This window comes from Pan troglodytes, chromosome 2 (genome assembly GCF_028858775.2).
Source record: "Pan troglodytes isolate AG18354 chromosome 2, NHGRI_mPanTro3-v2.0_pri, whole genome shotgun sequence".
In the NCBI taxonomy this organism is placed as follows: domain Eukaryota; kingdom Metazoa; phylum Chordata; class Mammalia; order Primates; family Hominidae; genus Pan; species Pan troglodytes.
Genome location: NC_086015.1, coordinates 134,057,222 through 134,078,819, shown reverse-complemented (window position 1 = coordinate 134,078,819; position 21,598 = coordinate 134,057,222). Strand labels below are relative to the sequence as shown.

Here is a 21,598-nt window from a genome sequence, read left to right as displayed (position 1 = left end):
CTAGTTTGTATCTGCAAGTGGTCTTGTGAATTATACAGTTTTGTAGTAATAGTTGTCTCAGTATTCCTGATATGTCTGCAAAATAGCATGCCAATACCAGATATAAGAGAGATGTGTTAGCAGGGCTCCTCTCAGAAGCAAAGCTGAGACAAAGATTGAGTGCACATAGTCTATTTGGAATGTTGAGAGAGAAGGGCAGAAGAGAGAGAAAGAAATAATATAAGGAAGCTAGTCTATAAAGGGACACTATTAAGGCAACTACCATAGTGTCCACCTGAAGTTTCATCCTGTGGAGAAGTGTTTTAAAATGGTGCAAAACACATGCTTCATTATGATTCCAGTCAAGGGGCAAGGGAGCTGGAGTATTTATACATTGTACTTATTAAGTTTTTGTTAAAGGATACCACTGATGGGTTATGAGTTACCTAGGCACTTTGGATCTGCCCTGCATGGAGGCAAAGTGGGTTCCAGCAGTCTGAGGGCAGCCCTCTAACAAAGTTGTAGATGCTGACTGTTGGAAGGCAGGCTGGCATGCACCAAAGTGAGGCCATATGGAAGGGGCACTGGTGTATCTACTGTAGGGAACCAAGGGAGCGAGGCTGGAGGGCTTAGATTAAAATCCCACTACCTATGCAACAAGCAACCAATTTGAAAGTCATAATGGTGGTGGACTATGTTGTGACCTCAAAGTTTTCTACAAACAGGTGGCCCAGGTAAGCAGATAGTCAGAGGAGTAGCCATTTGTCATTCTTCTAGCTGCCCAGCCCCTAAAACCTTTCCTACTGGGGAGCTCTACACCATTAAGTGACTTGGTAAAATGCTCTCATTCCAAAAGCCAAAAGGGCTGGCTAACATTTTCTTTCCTTGCTTCCTTGTAGCCAGGATATGGGCAGGTGATCTGGCCTTAGTCATTGAAAGACTCCTACCTGGGACTTCTAATCTTCAGCAAGTAAGGCAAAGATGAAGGAACTGTGTGTGGGGTTTTTCTTGATGGTGCTGTTGGGAGTGCAGGAGCAGAGGAGTCAGTGGTAGCAGCCTAACAGCAGTGATGCAAGTATGACCTTGCTCCCTAATTTGTGCCCATTTTCACATGTCCTTCCAGCAAATTTGTCTTCTGTTTTACTTAGCAAGTCTTGGCTTCTGTTGTCTGCCACTGAGAACAATTGACCTTTGAGAATAACAAAATTTGGAATGCAGGCCATGCCCTGCTCTGTGCAGAGGACTTTTCTAGGATCTAGAGACAAGGATGAGAGAAATAAAGGCAATAGATAACAGATGTTTCGTCTTCAACAAACTCATAATCCGGTTGAACAGATAGATACAAAGTAAATTCATGCAAAAAAGCCTGAAATATACACACTTACATTATCTCATTTACATATGTTATCTCTTTTACTTAATTATCTTTTATATACTTGGGGTCATCTATCCTCAGAAACCCTGCCCAGGAAGTACTATTGCCTAGGATTTACAGAGGAAGAAACTGGGGCATGGAGGAATTAAGTAATATTCTCAGAATTCTACAGAGTTAAGTAATATTCCCTGAATGCTACAGTCAGGACATGACAAAATTTAGACTCAAACTCTATTGTGTCTACTCTGCCACGTGCCCTTCCCATTAGCGTTCTGTTTGGGAGTACCTTGCTGTACATGGACAAGGGGCTAGAGCAGGGGTTGGCAGACTATGACCTATGCGTTAAATTCAAACAGCCAATCCTTTTTGTAAATAACATTTAATTGGAGCACAAACATACTCATTTTCTTTTGTATTGTCTATGGCTGCTTTTGAGTTATAATAGCAGAATTAAGTAGTTGCAACACAGACCATATGGCCTGCAAGCCTAAAATATTTACTATCTGGCCCTTTTCAGAGAAAGTTTGCCAACCTCTGAGCTAGAACATAGATTTAAACAACTTAGTTTTGCTGAGTTAAGCTTCTCAGGGTCTTATAACTGGTGTCATCCGATCTGCACTATTCTAGGGACATTAATGACTATATGATAAGTACAAAGCAATAGCCATGTGATTATAATATATTAATAACGATGATAATAACTGTCGTTAATGAGGACTCCCTATGTTCAGGTTCTGTGATGAATGCTTCACTAATATGCTGTAACTAGCCCGATTTCAGGTTCAGGGAGGTTAAGTAAAATTGTGCAAGAGCAGAGAACTGTTAAGTGGCAAAGCTGGATTTACCCCACATCAGTCTGTCTCCAGAGGCTGGGTTTTAACTAGCATACTTTACTGTCTTTCACATCCATCATGAAGAGTGAAATCTAGAAAAAAAGAAAAGGCTAATTTTCTGAGCCTCTGTGGAGGCAGGCAGATCATCAAGGGCCACCTGAAGAAGCTGGTGTGAATGAGACAGTGAATGTCAGGTGATTCAGAGCAGGGAATGTTTGGTTGTGATGGTCACTTCTGAAGTTGTCAAGGTTCCACTTGTAACAAGGTTCCACTTGTAGTTACCAGAGTTGCTTTAAGTTTTCTCAGTGAAACATGTTGACAAACCATTCAAGATAACATTGCTGTAGAAACCTAACAAAGATGAAACAGAAGCCAATTTAGTTCCTCATCCACTAACATTTGGCTTTCAAGAACTTCTGAAAATTTTGAATGACCCATCTCCCAAACCTTTACAGCTTCAATGATAATATAGAGAATTTTCCTGCTCTACCCATGCTAGTGCAGCAAGAGGGTGGATTGTGAATCCTCTTAAAGACGATTTAAAATAGGCCTGCCTGGTCTTGGAATGTCAATTGCACAGTGCCCTGCCTTGTTGGGAGATTCAAGATAGTTCATGATAGTGATGCCAAGGGGCAACATCATTCCCTTGGCTTCAGCCTTACCTGCTCCCTGTGTTAAGGGAGCCTTTACTTACCCCAGGTGTTGGACACCCAAGGATGTAAGCAGCCTCAAAACTTCCCACTGCACCCTAAAATATGCAGAGCTTGGCACTGGTTGCCCTCAAATTTTGGAATCCCAGTTCTGAACACAGAACTGCAATGTGAGTCTTAGAGTCTAAATTATGGCCATTAGCCTGGACACTTTCAAGGGCAGGGAGAACCTCCTACTTCTCTTGGTATTGTCTGTGCCTAGCATATTTAGCATATTGCTGGGCACAGAGTAGATCATAGAAAAAGATTTAGTGCACCACTGTATCAGCCTCAAGGAAAGTCGAGACAGGACAGCTGGCTGTATTTCTTCTTTATTCGTGCATGGCATTCCCTGGGTTCCTGTGGGCTAGGGCCCAGGATCAGACTTCAACTCCTGAAACCCTTAGCCTGGTGCTCTGGGTCTCATGTACCCAGAAAAGAATAGTAATATTAATAATACAATAAAACAACTACCATTTTAGCAAATGCTAAAATTTATTTGATGATTAAACCTACCTATAAGTAGATGTTATTATCCCCATTATATAGATGAGGAGAATTAGACTCAGAGAAAAAGAAAAAACTTGTTCCTAGATTACTGTATTAATTTTTTATTGCTACATAACAAATTACATACCAGAAATTTAGTGCCTTAAAACAACATACATCTATTACCTCCAAGTCCTCATGGGAGAAGTCTGGGCACAGCTGGTCTAGGTCTTCTACCCAGGATCTCATAAGACTTCAATCAAAGTGTCAGATCGGATGTATCCTTACCTGAGTACTTGACTGGGGTAGAATCTGTTTCCAAGCTCATCCAGGTTGTTGGAAAAATTCATTTCCTTGCAGCTGTATGAGTGAGGCCCCAACTTCTTACTGGCTTTCAGCTGGAGGTCCCCTTCAGGTCCTTGAGATGACCCACAGTTCCTCCCATATGGCCCTTTTCATAGATAGTTTATATGGCTGTTTGTTTTTTCAAAGCTAGCAAAGTCTCTCACTCTAGTTAACTAAGATGGAGTTTTATATATCATAACATAAATCATAGGAGTGACATCAAATCGCCTTTGCCATATAATGCAACATAATTACATTCCATCAGTAGTGACATTCCATCACATTTGCCATATTATGTTGGTTAGAAGCAAGTCACACTTTCCACTTGCACTCAAAGGGAGAGGATTACATAAGGATGTAGGATTATGCAAGGGTGTGACTCATTGGAGGTGGCCTTAGGAAGTGCCCACTACTATTACATCACTGCTACGTGGCAGAGCAGGGATCAGAGCCATGCCACACTGCCTCCCTGACACTTCTAGGTTCCCTCCTTTCTCCATCTGCCCCTTTTGCTACATGGAGTTGTCCTGTCACATGAGTCTCAAGTCGTAGGATTAGAGACACCTTTGACTGCCCTCAAAGTCATGCTCATACATTTTTATGATTGAATCCTTTCCTTTTTTCAATATAAACTCTCTTGAAGAGGGTTTAAAACAGCCTTTCTTGTCTTGGATTGTAATTTACGTAGTACCCAGTCTTGTTGAGAGATTCCAGGTGGTTTATGATGATAAAACAACTAGCAGAGCCCTTAGAGTGAACCTAGGCAGATATACTATGAAAACTCAATACTCTCTTACATGGGCTGAATTCTATTTCCCCTAAGGACAGCTTCTATATACATGCAAACAAAGATTTAACAAATGTCCATAGAAGAAGAAAAAGACTAAAGGCTATTTTTCAGTTTAAGTCAGTTCAGAAATACTCATGTCTGGATATAATTTAAATTCCCAATGAAATGCAGTGGAGATAGATCAATGGCACAGCCTCCGTGAAGAAAATTGTCAACGCATGAGACACCTCTGTCAGAGTGTCCCATCATCTTTTTATTTCTGGGAAGACAGACCCTGTCTCATGACAGGGTCATGACAACCTTATCATAGAGGTTGGCATATATCTGTGGATGTGCCTGATTTCTTGGCCTTTTTTCATTTTGTCTAAATAGTGATACAGTATAGATCTGATTTGATGAGCAGACTCCACAGAGAGCTTTGTCTACTGTTTATTGGTTTGTGATGAAAAACAACTCTGCAGAAACATAAAGTGTGTTCTGCTCCTGAGTCTGAGACAGATTCCAAGTTCATTCAAACTCATAAAAAAAATTGAAAAAGGGAATAGAAACTCAAGCTGGTCTTCATAGGGAATAGGGATTGCTTTAGCAGGTATACTAAAGTTTTTCATCAAAAGTAAGTTAGGCAGCCCAAATACAATTTTTATAATATGCCAGTACATTGTACAGTGCTCCCATCAATCACAGCAGGATAATGTCACAGTAAAGAAAGGTCATGGAGGAAAGCAGAGAATTTAGCTGAGCTGAATTTATTAAAATACTGTAGAAGCAGATAAAGGCAGTCCATGCAAAGCTCAAGTCTATACAATACTATTGTGTGTATAAAAGAAGACAAGGTATTTACTTTTTGCCACCCAAACTTTAAAAAATACATACAATTTACAAAACCGTGTTGCTTTTTAAATTGCTTTTGAATTGGGGGAACTATTTATTTAAGCAGGTTAAACCAAGGAAATAAATGACAAAATAATGTTCAGTATTTTATGTAATGAGGTACTTGATTGAGTTCCACGAAAGAATGGTGATTACAGACTAGTCAGTGGGAAGCTGCTATTACACTAACCTTTTGCCATTCCTTTATGACACAGACCCACAGTGGAAAATGTAGTTGTTATTTTTGAAAGTGGATCCTGATTCTTACAGGACTTGATTGCTAGGGGCATGGGGGAGAGCAGTGAGGAGGAGAAGAAGGGAGGGAGAGAAGATCCAGAAGTTTAGAAAGTTAGACCTAGTATGACTGGGCACTGGCTGGGGTACAGGTGAAGGCAAATATCCCCCTCTACCCAACTCCCCTACCCTGATCCAATATTAGAGAAGAGTTGTGGAAGAAAAAAGAAAAGGTGAGATTGGTAATTATTTGATTCCTTAGGATACCTCTGCTATAATAGAAAACTAAATTGAGGCAACAAAATCATGAAATAGCTCCTATAATAAGAAGTTGGAGGAAGGAGAATCTCAGTATGAGGTGGCACTCTAAAATTCTCCTGGCGTTCTCCTCCAGCTGCAAGGTGGTAGCTACTGCTCCAAGCATCTTATCCTTACAGGATGCAGGGTGGGGGCTGGGGGAAGGTATGCACAGAAACAGTAAAAGGGATGAGTCTCACATGACCACAAGAAGCCAAAACACAGAGCAGAACTGGAAATTGTCCATGAAAAGATTGTCAAACTCTGTTAAATATTTGAAGGGATTTATTCTAAGCCAAATATGAGTGACCAATGGCCTGTGATACAGCCCTCAGGAGAGCCTGAGAACATGTGCCCGAGGTGGTCAGGCTACAACTCACAACTTGGCTTTATACATTTTAGGGACACATAAGATATCAATCAATGCATGTAAGATGTATTATATTGGTTTGATCTGGAAAGCAGAAAAACTAAAAGCCAGGACAAGGGGGCTTCCCAGTCATAGGCAGATTCAAAGATTTTCTGATTGGCAATTGGTTGAAAGTGTTGTTATCTAAAGACCTGGAATCAATAGAAAGAAATGTCTGAATTACAGTAAGGGGTGGTGGAGGCCAAGGTTTTACCATGCAGATGAAGCGTCCAGGTTTCAGAGAGAATAGATTGTAAATGTTTCTTATCAGATTTAAAGAGGCTGTTCTATTAGTCTTAAGGTCTGTGTTGATGTGGATGCTGGTCAGCTGTGCCTGAATTCCAAAAGGGAGAAGGGCATAATAAGGCATGAATTACTCCCTCTTCCCATCATGGCCTGAACTAGTTTTTTGGGTTAACTTTGGAATGCCCTTGGCTGAGAGGGGTCCATTCAGATGGCTGGAGTGTTAGATATGAGTTCTAAATTTCTTTTCAAAGAATTAATATGTCAGTATGTTCAATTCTTTGCCTTCTACTTTTAAACTTAACTTCCTTATAAAGCAACCTTTTTTGATTACCTACTCCACCCTGACTCATTCTGATTACCTGCTCCACCCTGACTCATTCCAATTACCTGCTACCTGCTCTGCCCTGACTCCCGCCAAAGCACTCACCCTGTCATTCTCTTTAAAGTAGCCAATTGGAATTACTTTAGCCTGTGCAGTCTAACCCTAGCCAATGGGGGAATGGCACAGCAGCAGGGTCCATGTGCATCAGGGATAAGAACTCCTTCCCCTCCCTTGTCCAAGTGTGTGCTCACCATTGTTCCATCTGTAAGGGCGCACCCTTTATAGAAGTAACTTGCCTTGCTGAGAATTAAAAGGAAAACTTTATATTCGAGTGCTATTCCTTTTGCAGCACTGAAACTTTATATATAACAGGAGGATCTTTGAATTTTATTTTTTGTTTATAAAATAAAATATCCTTTTATAAATGTAAGGAGTATGGGTTGGATTTAAAGAGGATGGGAAGAAGGGAGGAGAGAAGTGGGGGAGGCAAGTATGAATTCTGGCAAAGTGCTCTGATCTACCCTTGATAGATGCCATTATTTGGAGGAAGCAAAAGAAAAACCAATCACATGCAATTTACTTCCAATTCAAATATTTGGATTTATAGAAAACTTGGATATAGGCCCGACTAGGGCCAGAATAAGCTTTCAGGATTGTAGTTAAGGCTCTCATCAGAGCTATGAGTAAAAGCTACACAATGGCTCAATTCAAACATTTTAAAAAGTAGAAAGAATTCCAATCCCATTATATAATTTTAGTAGAACCCCAAATTTCAATTCACAAAGGCTCATAGGATAATTCCCCTCTGTGGTATTTGTCAGAGTCTCTCTTCTCATGAATTTATTTTCTTCTTCCTTGTTAGAGCAATGCCATACTTTTCAGCCTTGTTTTTTTTCTTCTCATTTTAGGCCTCAACTTTTTTTTCTGTCTAGCTCAGCACTGATGCTCACTCACTTTTCAGGGAAACAAATTATTTCAATATGAGTATGAACTTGTCAGACCAAGACCCCAGGAATACTGCTTGTTTTTAGGAAGAGAATTCCAGCATACAGCTGTGGCTTGAAAACTTTTAAACATCCTCGTATGTTTACGTGGCAGAACTGACAGGCATAGGTGAGATTTCCGACACAGACGAGCTTCCAGAGGGGTGGTATAGGATGATGAGTGAGATGCAGACTCTGGACTCAGACTGCCTGGGTTTAACATTTGATAAAATTAGGACCTATTCTGTGTCGGATGTTGCAAGCTGTGAAATCATATGTAATCATTTTGTCACCTGTAAAATGTGGATGATGTCATTAGCTACCTCATAGAATTGTTGTGAGGATTAGAGTTAAATATCACCAAATCCCAACTACTTACCATCTCCATTAATACCTATCAATGTTGTCTAAGCCGTCATCATCTCTTTATGGGTCACAATGTCCTCACTAGTCTCTTTGTCTTTACCTTTGCCCAGCCACACAGCAGCCAGATGTATTCTTTTGTAATGTAAATCAGATGTAATGTCATCCTTCCGCTCACCACCCTGCAAAAGCTCTCCATCTCATTCACTGGAAAGACAAAGTCTTCACAATGGCCTTATAGGGTCTTATAGACCCTAAATGACCAGGCCTTTCATGATCTCTCTGACCTTGTCTCCTGTCGGCTTTTCCTTCCCTCACCTATTCCAGTCACACTGGCCTCCTTGCTGTCTTTGAACACACCAGCTGTTCTTCTGCCTTAGAGGATTCACTCTGGCTGTTCCCTCTGCTTAGAATGTTCTTTCTTCAGATATCTACATAGTTCACTCCATCTTCTCCTCCCTCCCCTTTTGGACAGCTTTATTGAGACAGAATTTACATGTCATAAAATTCACCTGCTCTAAATACACACTTCAGGCCTGGCACAGTGGCTCACACCTGTAATCCCAGCACTTTGGGAGGCTGAGGTGGGCAGATCACTTGAGGCCAGGAGTTCAGGACCAGCCTGGACAACATGGTGAAACCACATCTCTATCAAAAATACAAAAATTAGCCAGGCGTGGTTGTGCATACCGGTAATCCCAGCTATTTGGGAGGCTGAGGCAGGAGGATTGCTTGAACCCAGGAGGCAGAGGTTGCAGTGAGCCGAGATCATGCCACTGCCCTCCAGCCTGGGTGACAGAGTGAGACTGTGTCTCAAAAAAATAAAATAAAATAAAAATAAAAATAAATACACACTTCATTGGTTCGTAGCATATTTACAGAGTCATGCAATTATCACCACAATCAATTTAGAACATTTTCATCACCCCAAAAAGAATCCTTGTACACTTTAGCTAGCATTCTTCACTTCTCCTGTCCCTCCCAGCACTTAGTGTGTTTTCAAGGTTCTTTCATGTTGTAGCATGTATCAGTACTTCATTTCTTTTTATGGTCTCATAATATTCGTTGTATGGATCTCTACCACATTTTGTTTATCCATTCACTCCTTGATGGAGTTTCCACTTTTTGGTTATTATAAATAATGCTGCTATGAACATTCATGTATAGATCTTTGTGTTAACATATTTTCAGTTGTCTTGGGTATATACCTAGTAGTGGAATTGCAGGGTCATATGGTAATCTAGCTTTAATCTTTTGAGGAACTGCCAAATTATTTTCCAGAGTGGTTGTACTATTTCACATCTCCACCAGCAGTATAAGAGGGTTCCAATTTCTCCACGTCCTCTCTCATACTTATTTGATTCTAGCCACTCTGGTGAATGTACAGTAGGTTTTGATTTGCATTTCCCTAATAATTAATGATATTGAGCATCTTTTTATCTGCTTAATGGCCATTTATATACCTCCTTTGGAGAAATATCTATTCAAATTCTTTGCCCATTTTAAATTCTGTGACTTGTCTTCTTGTAATTGAGTTGTAAGAGTACTTTATATGTTCTGGAAACAAGACCCTTATACATGTGATTTGGAGATATTTTCTTCCAATCTATGCATCCTTTTGAGAGGTGACAATGTGCCAGCAGCCCTCACTTGCTCTCGGCGCCTCCTCGGCCTCAGCATCCGCTCTCGCCATGCTCGAAGAGCCCTTCAGCCCGTCGCTGCACCGTGGGAGCCCCTCTCTGGGCTGGCCAAGGCCAGAGCCGGCTCCCTCTGCTTGCGGGGAGGTGTGGAGGGAGAGGCACGGGCAGGAACCAGGGCTGCATGTGGTGCTCCTGAGCCAGCGTGAGTTCCGGGTGGGCACATGCTCTGCAGGCCCCGCACTCAGAGCAGCCAGCCGGCACCGCCGGCCCAGGGCAGTGAGGGGATTAGCACCCGGGCCAGCAGCTGCGGAGGGGGTGCCAGGTTCCCCAGCATTGCCGGCCTGCTTTCGCCATGCTTGAATTCTTGCTGGGCCTCAGCCGCCTCCCCGCGGGGCAGGGCTCGGGACCTGCAGCCTGCCATGCCCAAGCACCGCACCACCCCCCACCCCGGCCCACTGCTGCAGTGGGCTCCCGCGCAGCCTGAGCCTCCGCAACCCATCAACTGCCCAGGGGCTGGGGAGTGCGGGCGCCCCGCACAGGACTGGCAGGCAGCTCCACCTGCGGCCCTGGTGCGGGATCCACTGGGCGAAGCCAGCTGGGTTTCTGAGTCAAGTGGGGACTTGGAGAACTTTTATGTCTACCTAGAGGATTGTATATGCACCAATCAGTGCTCTGTGTCTAGCTAATCTAGTGGGGACTTGGAGAACTTTTGTGTCTAGCTCAGAGATTGTAAATGCACCAATCAGCACCCTGTCAAAACGGACCAATCAGCTCTCTGAAAAATGGACCAATCAGCAGTATGTGCGTGGGCCCAGTTAAGGGAATAAAAGCAGGCTGCCCCAGCCAGCAGCCTCAACTTGCTGGGGTTGGCTTCCACAGCGTGGAAGTCTTGGTCTTTTGCTCTGTGCAGTAAATCTTGCTGCTGTTCAGTCTTTGGGTCCGCACTGCCTTTATGAGCTGTAACACTTACTGCAAAGGTCTGTAGCTTCACTCCTGAGGCGAGTGAGACCACCAACCCACCAGAAGGAATGAACAACTCCGGACGGGCCGCCTTAAGAACAGTAACACTCACCGCGAAGGTCTGCAGCTTCACTCCTGAAGCCAGCAAGACCACAAACCCACCAGAAGGAAGAAACTCCGAACACATCCGAACATCAGAAGGAACAAACTCCGGATACACCATCTTTAAGAATTGTAACACTCACCGCGGGGGTCCGCAGGTTCATTCTTGAAGTCAGTGAGACCAAGAACCCACCAATTTCGGACACACTTTCACTTTCTTGATGTCCTTTAAAATGCAAAAGTTTTAAATTTTGATCAAGTCCAGTTTATTAATGTTTTATTGCATGAGCTTTTGGTGTTATATCTAACAAATCATTACCCAGTCCAAGTTTGTGAAGATTTACACCTACATTTTCTTCTAAGTATTTCGTAATTTTGGTTCTTACATTTAAACTTATGATTCATTTTGAGTTAATTTTTTTTGTATAATGTGAGATAGAGGTCCAAATTTATATTTTTGCATGTGAATATACATACAGTAGTGCCAGCACCATTTGTTGAAGAGGCTATTTTACCCACATTAAATTACTTTTGCACCTTTGTCAAAAATTAGTTAACTGTAAGTGCAAGAGTTTATTTCTGGGCTCAATTCTATTCCATTTATTTATATTTCTATCCTTATGCCACACTGTCTTGATTACTGTAGCTTTATAGTCATTGTGAATTCTCCAAGTCTGTTCTTTTCTAAGATTATTTTTGCTCTTCTGGGTCTTTTGCATTGATATATACATTTTAGCATCAATTTATCAATTTTTGTGAAAAGAAAGCTATGATTTTTATAGGGATTGTGCTAAACCTATAGATCAATTTGGGAAGTATTACCTTCTTAGCTACATTAAGTTTTCCAATCTGTGAACATGGAAATGTCTTTCTATATTATTTAGGCCTCCTTTAATTGCTTTCAGTATTTTTGTAGCTTTCAGTGTTCAAGTCTTCTACTGCTAAACTTATTAGTAAATACTGTATTTTATTCTTTTTGGTGCTATTGTTAATGGATATTGTTTCTTAATTTCATCTTTGGACTGTTTATTGCTAGCTTATAGAAATACAATTTACTTTTGTATATTAATCTTACATCCTTCTTTGTCTAGTAGTTTTTTTAAGTGGATTTCTTAGAATTTTCTGTATATAAGATTATGGCACTTACAAATAAAGAATGTTTTATTCTTTCTTTCCAATATGGATTCCTTTTACTTCTTTGTCTGGCTTAATTGTCCTGGTTAGAATCCCCACTACCATGTTGAATGGAAGTGGCGAGAATGGACATCCTTATCTTATTCCTGATCTTTGGGGGAAACCATTTATTCTTTCATCTTTAAGTTTAATATTAGCTGTGGGTTTTTAGTAGATGCCCTTTATCAGGTTGAGGAAGTTCTTTTATATTCCTAGTTGCTTGAGTATTTTTTATCACAAATGAATGTTGCCTCACTCTCTTCTTGTCTTAGCTGAAATGCTGCATTCTCAGAAAGGTCCACTTTGGCCTCTCTATTTAAAGTATAATCTGCTTCCACCCACCCATGTCCCTCACCTTACTCTACTTTGCTTTTTTCCATTATAGCTGTAATCATCTTCTAATATACCAATGATTGTACTTATTTATTTATTTTTTACTGTGTCCTTTTGCTAAAATACATGCTCTACAAAGCCAAACATCATTTTCTGGTTTTTTTGTTTGTTTTAACTGATGTATCCCAAATGTCTTGCGTGATGCACATAGCAGGAGTTCAATAAATATTTGTTGAGTAAACATATTAATATAAAATGCTTGAGAACAGCATTTTTCAAATAGTAATATGGCTGTGAGGGTGATCTGGTTGCAACATCTGTCACCCCATTGATCACCAGGGTTGATCTGGCTGATCAGGCCGGCCAGGCTGGCTAGGAGGGTGTCTCCTTCCCTCTCTGCTCCATGTGCATCCCTCCTGAAGCTGTACATGTAGATGAAGACGATTACCTTTCTTGAGAGTAGAGGACCATTATTTGATCAAGGGAATATGAGTAGCTGCACTCCCCTGCTAGACTCTCTAACCAAGCTCTCAAATAGTAACCGCTACATAATTTTTTTTTTCCTGCAGTGAGAGAGCAATTCAAACCTAGTGCTAAAATCATCTTATTGTCCAGATCCACAGGTCCTTGCCAAAAATGCTTTTAAGCTTCCTGAATGCTTTTTTCTTAAACCACTAGGTATAAAAAATTTCTCTTACCATCGGGAGCTTTGGTTTCATTATAAAATAAAGAAGGCCGGGTGCAGTAGCTTATGCCTATAATCCTAGCACTTTGGTAGGCTGAGGCAGGCAGATCACTTGAGCCCAGGAGTTTGAGACCACCCTGGGCAACATAGCCAGACCCCATCTCAAAAAAAAAATAATAATAAACAAAATAAAATAAAATAAAATAATCTTCCTATTTACTTCATAGATGGCATGAAAATGAAATGAAATAATATGATATGTGTGATTCAAACTAGATAGAAGTTTCTGTCTCATATAATAATCTAGCACATTCAGGCCTCTCTGTTCTGTGAGGCAGCCCAGGCATCATGTTTCTACTATCTTGTTGTTTCTCAATCTCCTACAGTATTGCCTCTTGTATCACTTAGGTATTGATGCATAACAAGCTACCCCAAAAGTTAATGACTTAAAACAATTTTTTTTTTCTGCTTATTGTGGTTTTTAGGTGGTTCAGATATTTAGTCTGAACTCAGCTATATGGTCTCTTCTACTGATATCATCCAGGATCACTCAAGCAGCTGGACTTATCTGGTGGCTTGACTGGGGCTGGATGATCTAAGTGGCCTACTTACTTGCTGGGTATCAACCAGGTATCTCTCTCCATGTGGTCTGTCATCATGAAGGAGGCTAGGCCAGGTGTTTTTACATGGCAGTCACATAGCAGTCACAGGGTTTCAAGAGAGAAAAAGTAGAAGTCATATGGTACCGTGAGACCTCTTGAGAGCTCTCCATAGGTCAGCTGAGGCCTCAGTTAAGAACACATTGCAGGCCAGCTTCTCCCTCTTCCCAATTCTGCCCTTCTCACACCCTTCCCATGTATCTCGTTTATTTATTTACTTTTTAATTTTTTAATTTTATTATTATTATACTTTAAGTTTTAGGGTACATGTGCACAATGTGCAGGTTAGTTACATATGTATACATGTGCCATGTTGGTGTGCTGCACCCATTAACTCGTCATTTAGCATTAGGTATATCTACTAATGCTATCCCTCCCCCCTCCCCCCACCCCACAACAGTCCCCGGTGTGTGATGTTCCCCTTCCTGTGTCCATGTGTTCTCATTGTTCAATTCCCACCTATGAGTGAGAACATGCGGTGTTTGGTTTTTTGTCCTTGCGATAGTTTGCTGAGAATGATGGTTTCCAGTTTCATCAATGTCCCTACAAAGGATATGAACTCATCATTTTTTATGGCTGCATAGTATTCCATGGTGTATATGTGCCACATTTTCTTAATCCAGTCTACCATTGTTGGACATTTAGGTTTGTTCCAGTCTTTGCTATTGTGAATAGTGCCGCTATAAACATATGTGTGCATGTGTCTTTATAGCAGCATGATTTATAATCCTTTGGGTATATACCCAGTAATGGGATGGCTGGGTCAAATGGTATTTCTAGTTCTAGATCCCTGAGGAATCGCCACACTGCCTTCCACAATGGTTGAACTAGTTTACACTCCCACCAACAGTGTAAAAGTCTTCCTATTTCTCCACATCCCCCCCAGCACCTGTTGTTTCCTGACTTTTTAATGATCGCCATTCTAACTGGTGTGAGATGGTATGTCATCGTGGTTTTGAATTGCATTTCTCTGATGGCCAGTGATGATGAGCATTTTCTCATGTATTTTTTGGCTGCATAAATGTCTTCTTTTGAGAAGTGTCTGTTCATATCCTTCACCCACTTTTTGATGGGGTTGTTTGTTTTTTTCTTGTAAATTTGTTTGAGTTCATTGTAGATTCTGGATATTAGCCCTTTGTCAGATGAGTAGGCTGCAAAAATTTTCTCCTATTCTGTAGGTTGCCTGTTCACTCTGATGGTAGTTTCTTTTGCTGTGCAGAAGCTCTTTAGTTTAATGAGATCCCATTTGTCAACTTTCGCTTTTGTTGCCATTGCTTTTGGTGTTTTAGGCATGAAGTCCTTGCCCATGCCTATGTCCTGAATGGTATTGCCTAGGTTTTCCTCTAGGGTTTTTACAGTTTTAGGTCTAACATTTAAGTCTTTAATCCATCTTGAATTAATTTTTGTATAAGATGTAAGGAAGGGATCCAGTTTCAGCTTTCTACATATGGCTAGCCAGTTTTCCCAGCACCATTTATTAAATAGGGAATCCTTTCCCCATTGCTTGTTTTTCTCAGGTTAGTCAAAGATCGGATAGTTGTAGATATGCGGCATTATTTCTGAGGGCTCTGTTCTGTTCCATTGGTCATATCTCTGTTTTGGTACCAGTACCACGCTGTTTTGGTTACTGTAGCCTTGTAGTGTAGTTTGAAGTCAGGTAGCGTGATGCCTCTGGCTTTGTTCTTTTGGCTTAGGATTGACTTGGCGATGTGGGCTCTTTTTTGGTTCCATATGAACTTTAAAGTAGTTTTTTCCAATTCTGTGAAGAAAGTCATTGGTAGCTTGATGGGGATGGCATTGAATCTATAAATTACCTTGGGCAGTATGGCCATTTTCATGATATTGATTCTTCCTACCCATGAGCATGGAATGTTCTTCCATTCCTTTGTATCCTCTTTTATTTCATTGAGCAGTGGTTTGTAGTTCTCCTTGAAGAGGTCCTTCACATCCCTTGTAAGTTGGATTCCGAGGTATTTTATTCTCTTTGAAGCAATTGTGAATGGGAGTTCACTCATGATTTGGCTCTCTGTCTGTTATTGGTGTATAAGAATGCTTGTGATTTTTGCACATTGATTTTGTATCCTGAGACTTTGCTGAAGTTGCTTATCAGCTTGAGGAGATTTTGGGCTGAGATGATGGGGTTTTCTAGATATACAATCATGTCATCTGCAAACAGGGACAATTTGACTTCCTCTTTTCCTAATTGAATACCATTTATTTCCTTCTCCTGCCTGATTGCCCTGGCCAGAACTTCCAACACTATGTTGAATAGGAGTGGTGAGAGAGGGCATCCCTGTCTTGTGCCTGTTTTCAAAGGGAATGCTTCCAGTTTTTGCCCATTCAGTATGATATTGGCTGTGGGTTTGTCATAAATAGCTCTTATTATTTTGAGATATGTCCTATCAATACCTAATTTATTGAGAGTTTTTAGCATGAAGGGTTGTTGAATTTTGTCAAAGGCCTTTTCTGCATCTATTGAGGTAATCATATGGTTTTTGTCTTTGGTTCTGTTTATATGTTGGATTACATTTATTGATTTGTGTATGTTGAACCAGCCCTGCATCCCAGGGATGAAGCCCACTTGATCATGGTGGATAAGCTTTTTGATGTGCTGCTGGATTCGGTTTGCCAGTATTTTATTGAGGATTTTTGCATCAATGTTCATCAAGGATATTGGTCTAAAATTCTTTTTTTGGTTGTGTCTCTGCCAGGCTTTGGTATCAGGATGATGCTGGCCTCATAAAATGAGTTAGGGAGGATTCCCTCTTTTTCTATTGATTGGAATAGTTTCAGAAAGAATGGTACCAGCTCCTCTTTGTACCTCTGGTAGAATTCAGCTGTGAATCCATCTGGTCCTGGACTTTTTCTGGTTGGTGAGCTATTCATTATTGCCTCAATTTCAGAGCCTGTTATTGGTCTATTCAGAGAGTCAACTTCTTCCTGGTTTAGTCTTGGGAGGATGTATGTGTCGAGGAATTTATCCATTTCTTCTAGATTTTCTAGTTTATTTGCGTAGAGGTGTTTATAGTATTCTCTGATGGTAGTTTGTATTTCTGTGGGATCGGTGGTGATATCCCCTTTATCATTTTTTATTGCTTCTATTTGATTCTTCTCTCTTTTCTTCTTTATTAGTCTTGCTAGCGGTCTATCAATTTTGTTGATCTTTTCAAAAAACCGTCTCCTGGATTCATTAATTTTTTGAAGGGTTTTTTGTGTCTCTATTTCCTTCAGTTCTGCTCTGATCTTAGTTATTTCTTGCCTTTTGCTAGCTTTTGAATGTGTTTGCTCTTGCTTTTCTAGTTCTTTTATTTGTGATGTTAGGGTGTCAATTTTGGATCTTTCCTGCTTTCTCTTGTGGGCATTTAGTGCTATAAATTTCCCTCTACACACTGCTTTGAATGTGTCCCAGAGATTCTGGTATGTCGTGTCTTTGTTTTCGTTGGTTTCAGAGAACATCTTTACTTCTTCCTTCATTTCATTATTTACCCAGTAGTCATTCAGGAGCAAGTTGTTCAGTTTCCATGTAGTTGAGCAGTTTTGAGTGAGTTTCTTAATCCTGAGTTCTAGATTGCACTGTGGTCTGAGAGACAGTTTGTTATAATTTCTGTTCTTTTACATTTGCTGAGGAGTGCTTTACTTCCAACTATGTGGTCAATTTTGGAGTAGGTGCGGTGTGGTGCTGAAAAGAACATATATTCTGTTGATTTGGAGTGGAGAGTTCTGTAGATGTCTATTAGGTCCGCTTGGTGCAGAGCTGAGTTCAATTCCTGGGTATCTTTGTTAACTTTCTGTCTCGTTGATCTGTCTAATGTTGACAGTGGGGTGTAAAAGTCTCCCATTATTATTGTGTGGGAGTCTAAGTCTCTTTGTAGGTCACTAAGGACTTGCTTTATGAATGTGGGTGCTCCTGTATTGGGTGCATATATATTTAGGATAGTTAGCTCTTCTTGTTGAATTGATACCTTTACCATTATGTAATGGCCTTCTTTGTCTCTTTTGATCTTTGTTGGTTTAAAGTCTGTTTTATCAGAGACTAGGATTGCAACCCCTGCCTTTTTTTGTTTTCCATTTGCTTGGTAGATCTTCCTCCATTGCTTTATTTTGAGCCTATGTGTGTCTCTGCACGTGAGATGGGTTTCCTGAATACAGCACACAGATGGGTCTTGACTCTTTATCCAATTTGCCAGTCTGTGTCTTTTAATTGGAGCATTTAGCCCATTTACATTTAAAGTTAATACTGTTATGTGTGAATTTGATCCTATCATTATGATGTTAGCTCGTTATTTTTCTCGTTAGTTGATGCAGTTTCTTCCTAGCCTTGATGGTCTTTACAATTTGGCATGTTTTTGCAGTGGCTGGTACCGGTTGTTCCTTTCCATGTTTAGTGCTTCCTTCAGGAGTTCTTTTAGGGCAGGCCTGGTGGTGACCAAATCTCTCAGCATTTTCTTGTCTGTAAAGTATTTTATTTCTCCTTCACTTATGAAGCTTAGTTTGGCTGGATAGGAGATTCTGGGTTGAAAATTCTTTTCTTTAAGAATGTTGAATATTGGTCCCCACTCTCTTCTGGCTTGTAGAATTTCTGCCGAGAGATCAGCTGTTGGTCTGATGGGCTTCCCTTTGTGGGTAACTCGACCTTTCTCTCTGGCTGCCCTTAACATTTTTTCCTTCATTTCAACTTTGGTGAATCTGACAATTACGTGTCTTGGAGTTGCTCTTCTCGAGGAGTATCTTTGTGACGTTCTCTGTATTTCCTGAATTTGAATGTTGGCCTGCCTTTCTAGATTGGGGAAGTTCTCCTGGATAATTTCCTGCAGAGTGTTTTCCAACTTGGTTCCATTCTCCCCATCACTTTCAGGTACACCAATCAGACGTAGGTTTGGTCTTTTCACATAGTCCCATATTTCTTGGAGGCTTTGTTCGTTTCTTTTTATTCTTTTTTCTCTAAACTTCTCTTCTTGCTTCATTTCATTCATTTTGTCTTCCATCGCTGATACCCTTTCTTCCAGTTGATTGCATCAGCTACTGAGCCTTCTGCATTCGTCACGTAGCTCTCGTGCCTTGGTTTTCAGCTCCATCAGGTCCTTTAAGGACTTCTCTGTATTGGTTATTCTAGTTATCCATTCATCTAATTTTTTTTCAAAGCTTTTAACTTCTTTGCCATTGGTTCGAATTTCCTCCTGTAGCTCGGAGTAGCTTGATCTTCTGAAGCCTTCTTCTCTCAACTTGTCAAAGTCATTCTCCATCCAGCTCTGTTCCATTGCTGGTGAGGAGCTGCATTCCTTTGGAGGAGGAGAGGCGCTCTGATTTTTAGAGTTTCCAGTTTTTCTGCTCTGTTTTTTTCCCATCTTTGTGGTTTTATCTACCTTTGGTCTTTGATGATGGTGATGTACAGATGGGTTTTTGGTGTGGATGTCCTCTCTGTTTGTTAGTTTTCCTTCTAACAGACAGGACCCTCAGCTGCAGATCTGTTGGAGTTTGCTAGAGGTCCGCTCCAGACCCTGTTTGCCTGGATATCTGCAGTAGTGGCTGCAGAACAGCGGGTATTGGTGAACCAGAGATGCAGCTGCCTGATCGTTCCTCTGGAAGTTTTGTCTCAGAGGAGTACCTGGCCGTGTGAGGTGTCAGTCTGCCCCTACTGGGGGGTGCCTCCCAGTTAGGCTACTTGGGGTCAGGGACCCACTTGAGGAGGCAGTCTGCCTGACCTCAGATCTCAAGCTGCGTGCTGGGAGAACCAATACTCTCTTCAAAGCTGTCAGAGAGGGACATTTAAGTCTGCAGAGGTTACTGCTGTCTTTTTGCTTGTCTGTGCCCTGCCCCCAGAGGTGGAGCCTACAGAGTCAGGCAGGCCTCCTTGAGCTGTGTTGGGCTTCACCCAGTTCGAACTTCCTGGCCACTTTGTTTACCTAATCAAACAACTAACTCGGCAATGGCAGGTGCCCCTCCCCCAGCCTCGCTGCCACCTTGCAGTTTGATCTCAGACTGCTGTGCTAGCAATGAGCTAGACTCCATGGGCGTAGGACCTTCTGAGCCATGTGCGGGATATAATCTCCTGGTGTGCCATTTTTTAAGCCTGTTGGAAAAGCGCAGTATTAGGGTGGGAGTGACCCGATTTTCCAGGTGCTGTCTGTCACTGCTTTCTTTGACTAGGAAAGGGAATTCCCTGACCCCTTGTGCTTCCCGGGTGTGGCGATGCCTCGCCCTGCTTCGGCTCGTGCACGGTGCACTGCACCCACTGTCCTGCACCTACTGTCTGGCACTCCCCAGTGAGATGAACCCGGTACCTCAGTTGGAAATGCAGAAATCACCCGTCTTCTGCATCGCTCATGCTGGGAGCTGTAGACCAGAGCTGTTTCTTTTTGGCCATCTTGGCTCCTCTCCTGCCATGTATCTCTTAAGAGCACCTCCAATAAGTATTTTGCACACAACTCCCTGTTTCCAGAGAACCGATCCAAGACATATTTGAAATTACATGTGCATAAGGATAGTTTATAATAGCCGAGGATTGGAAACAACATAAATGCCCACAGAAGCAGACAGGTTAGATGGACTATGTGGCCTGTAAAGAGAATTATAGACTGACATGAAAATATCTCTGAAAATAATACTTATGGTAAAAGATATTGAGTAAAAAGCGCTTACTTTTTACCAGGCACTGTTTAAAGATCTTTATGTGTAGGTGCTCTTATTGTGCCCAGGTAAAGATGAGTAGAGAAAAGAATAAGGAAGAGCCTCCCAGGTAAATGAAATGGCATATTTGAAGGCGCAGAGGCAAGAGCAGTCTTGGAATATTTTTAAAACTGAAAAAATAATTATAGTATTATAGAAGCATAGAGTGTGAGTGAAAAAAAGACCAGAGATGGTGCTGAAGAGTTAAGATGGAACTAGAAGGATGAGGTCACATGACTGCATTTCAGGGACCAATTAGGGGGTTGTAATTCTGATCCTAGTAAGAGACAACAATGGCTTGAACTAGGATAGTGATGAAAGGGAACAAATTCATGGAAATCCATAAGATAAAGTTAATCCAGTTTGGTAACTTAGGTGTGGGAAAAGGTGAGGCAGGTTTGGTTTTAAGTGTGTGCTAGTGGTGGGGGTGCTGTTTGGTGTTAGGTTTAGACATACTAAGTTGAGGATCCCTCATAGACATCCACGTGGAGATGTCAGGAAGACAGTTGAGTATATAAGTTTTTAATTCAGTCCAAAATGGAGATTGAGTTGGCAGTTTATACATGTTATTTAAAGGCAAGAGACTAGATGAGCTCGCTCAGGATATGAGTGTTGGTAGAGAAGAGAGGATTGTTTGGTCAGTTATATATACACAGTTATATATAAACTAATACACATATATGAATAAAAGAAAATCTGTGAAACACCTACCTTTAAGGGGAAGATGAAACAGAAGGAGCACAGCAAAGGTGACTGACTAGGAGTGTGGAGAAAATGGATAGACAATCAGGTGAGAGAATGTGCCCTAGAAATCCAGAGATGAGAATGTTTAAGGGACCACTTGCTGAAGATATTTTCAAGGCAACTGAAAGCTGGCCCCTTGAGATGACCATTTATGAAGTCACTTGTGACCTCAACAAAAGCAGTTTTGGGTGGTGAAGACACAATCTTGTGTGATAGATTGAATAGTGGCAGTGGAGAGAAAAGGTATAGAATGAGGAAGAAAGAAAGGGAGGTAAGGAGAGTGGGAGGAAGCAAAGGAAGGGAGGGAGGAAGGAATGAATGAAGGCAAATGAATGGGGTATGTGTGGAAAGGTGTCATTAGGAAGCAGCACATAGTATTCAATAACAAATTCCCCATCTAAAATAATGACTA

General features: G+C 41.2%; 1 long non-coding RNA gene across 1 annotated transcript; it reads right to left on the bottom strand.

The window, feature by feature from the left end:
- Nucleotides 1–2,063: 2,063 nt before the first annotated feature.
- On the bottom strand, nucleotides 2,064–21,309 carry LOC129143531 (uncharacterized). The gene is made up of 3 exons (XR_008547091.2): nucleotides 21,154–21,309; nucleotides 11,070–11,152; nucleotides 2,064–2,538 (listed from the first exon to the last, which is right to left on the bottom strand). It is a non-coding gene; the product is annotated as an uncharacterized LOC129143531 (long non-coding RNA).
- Nucleotides 21,310–21,598: the final 289 nt, after the last annotated feature.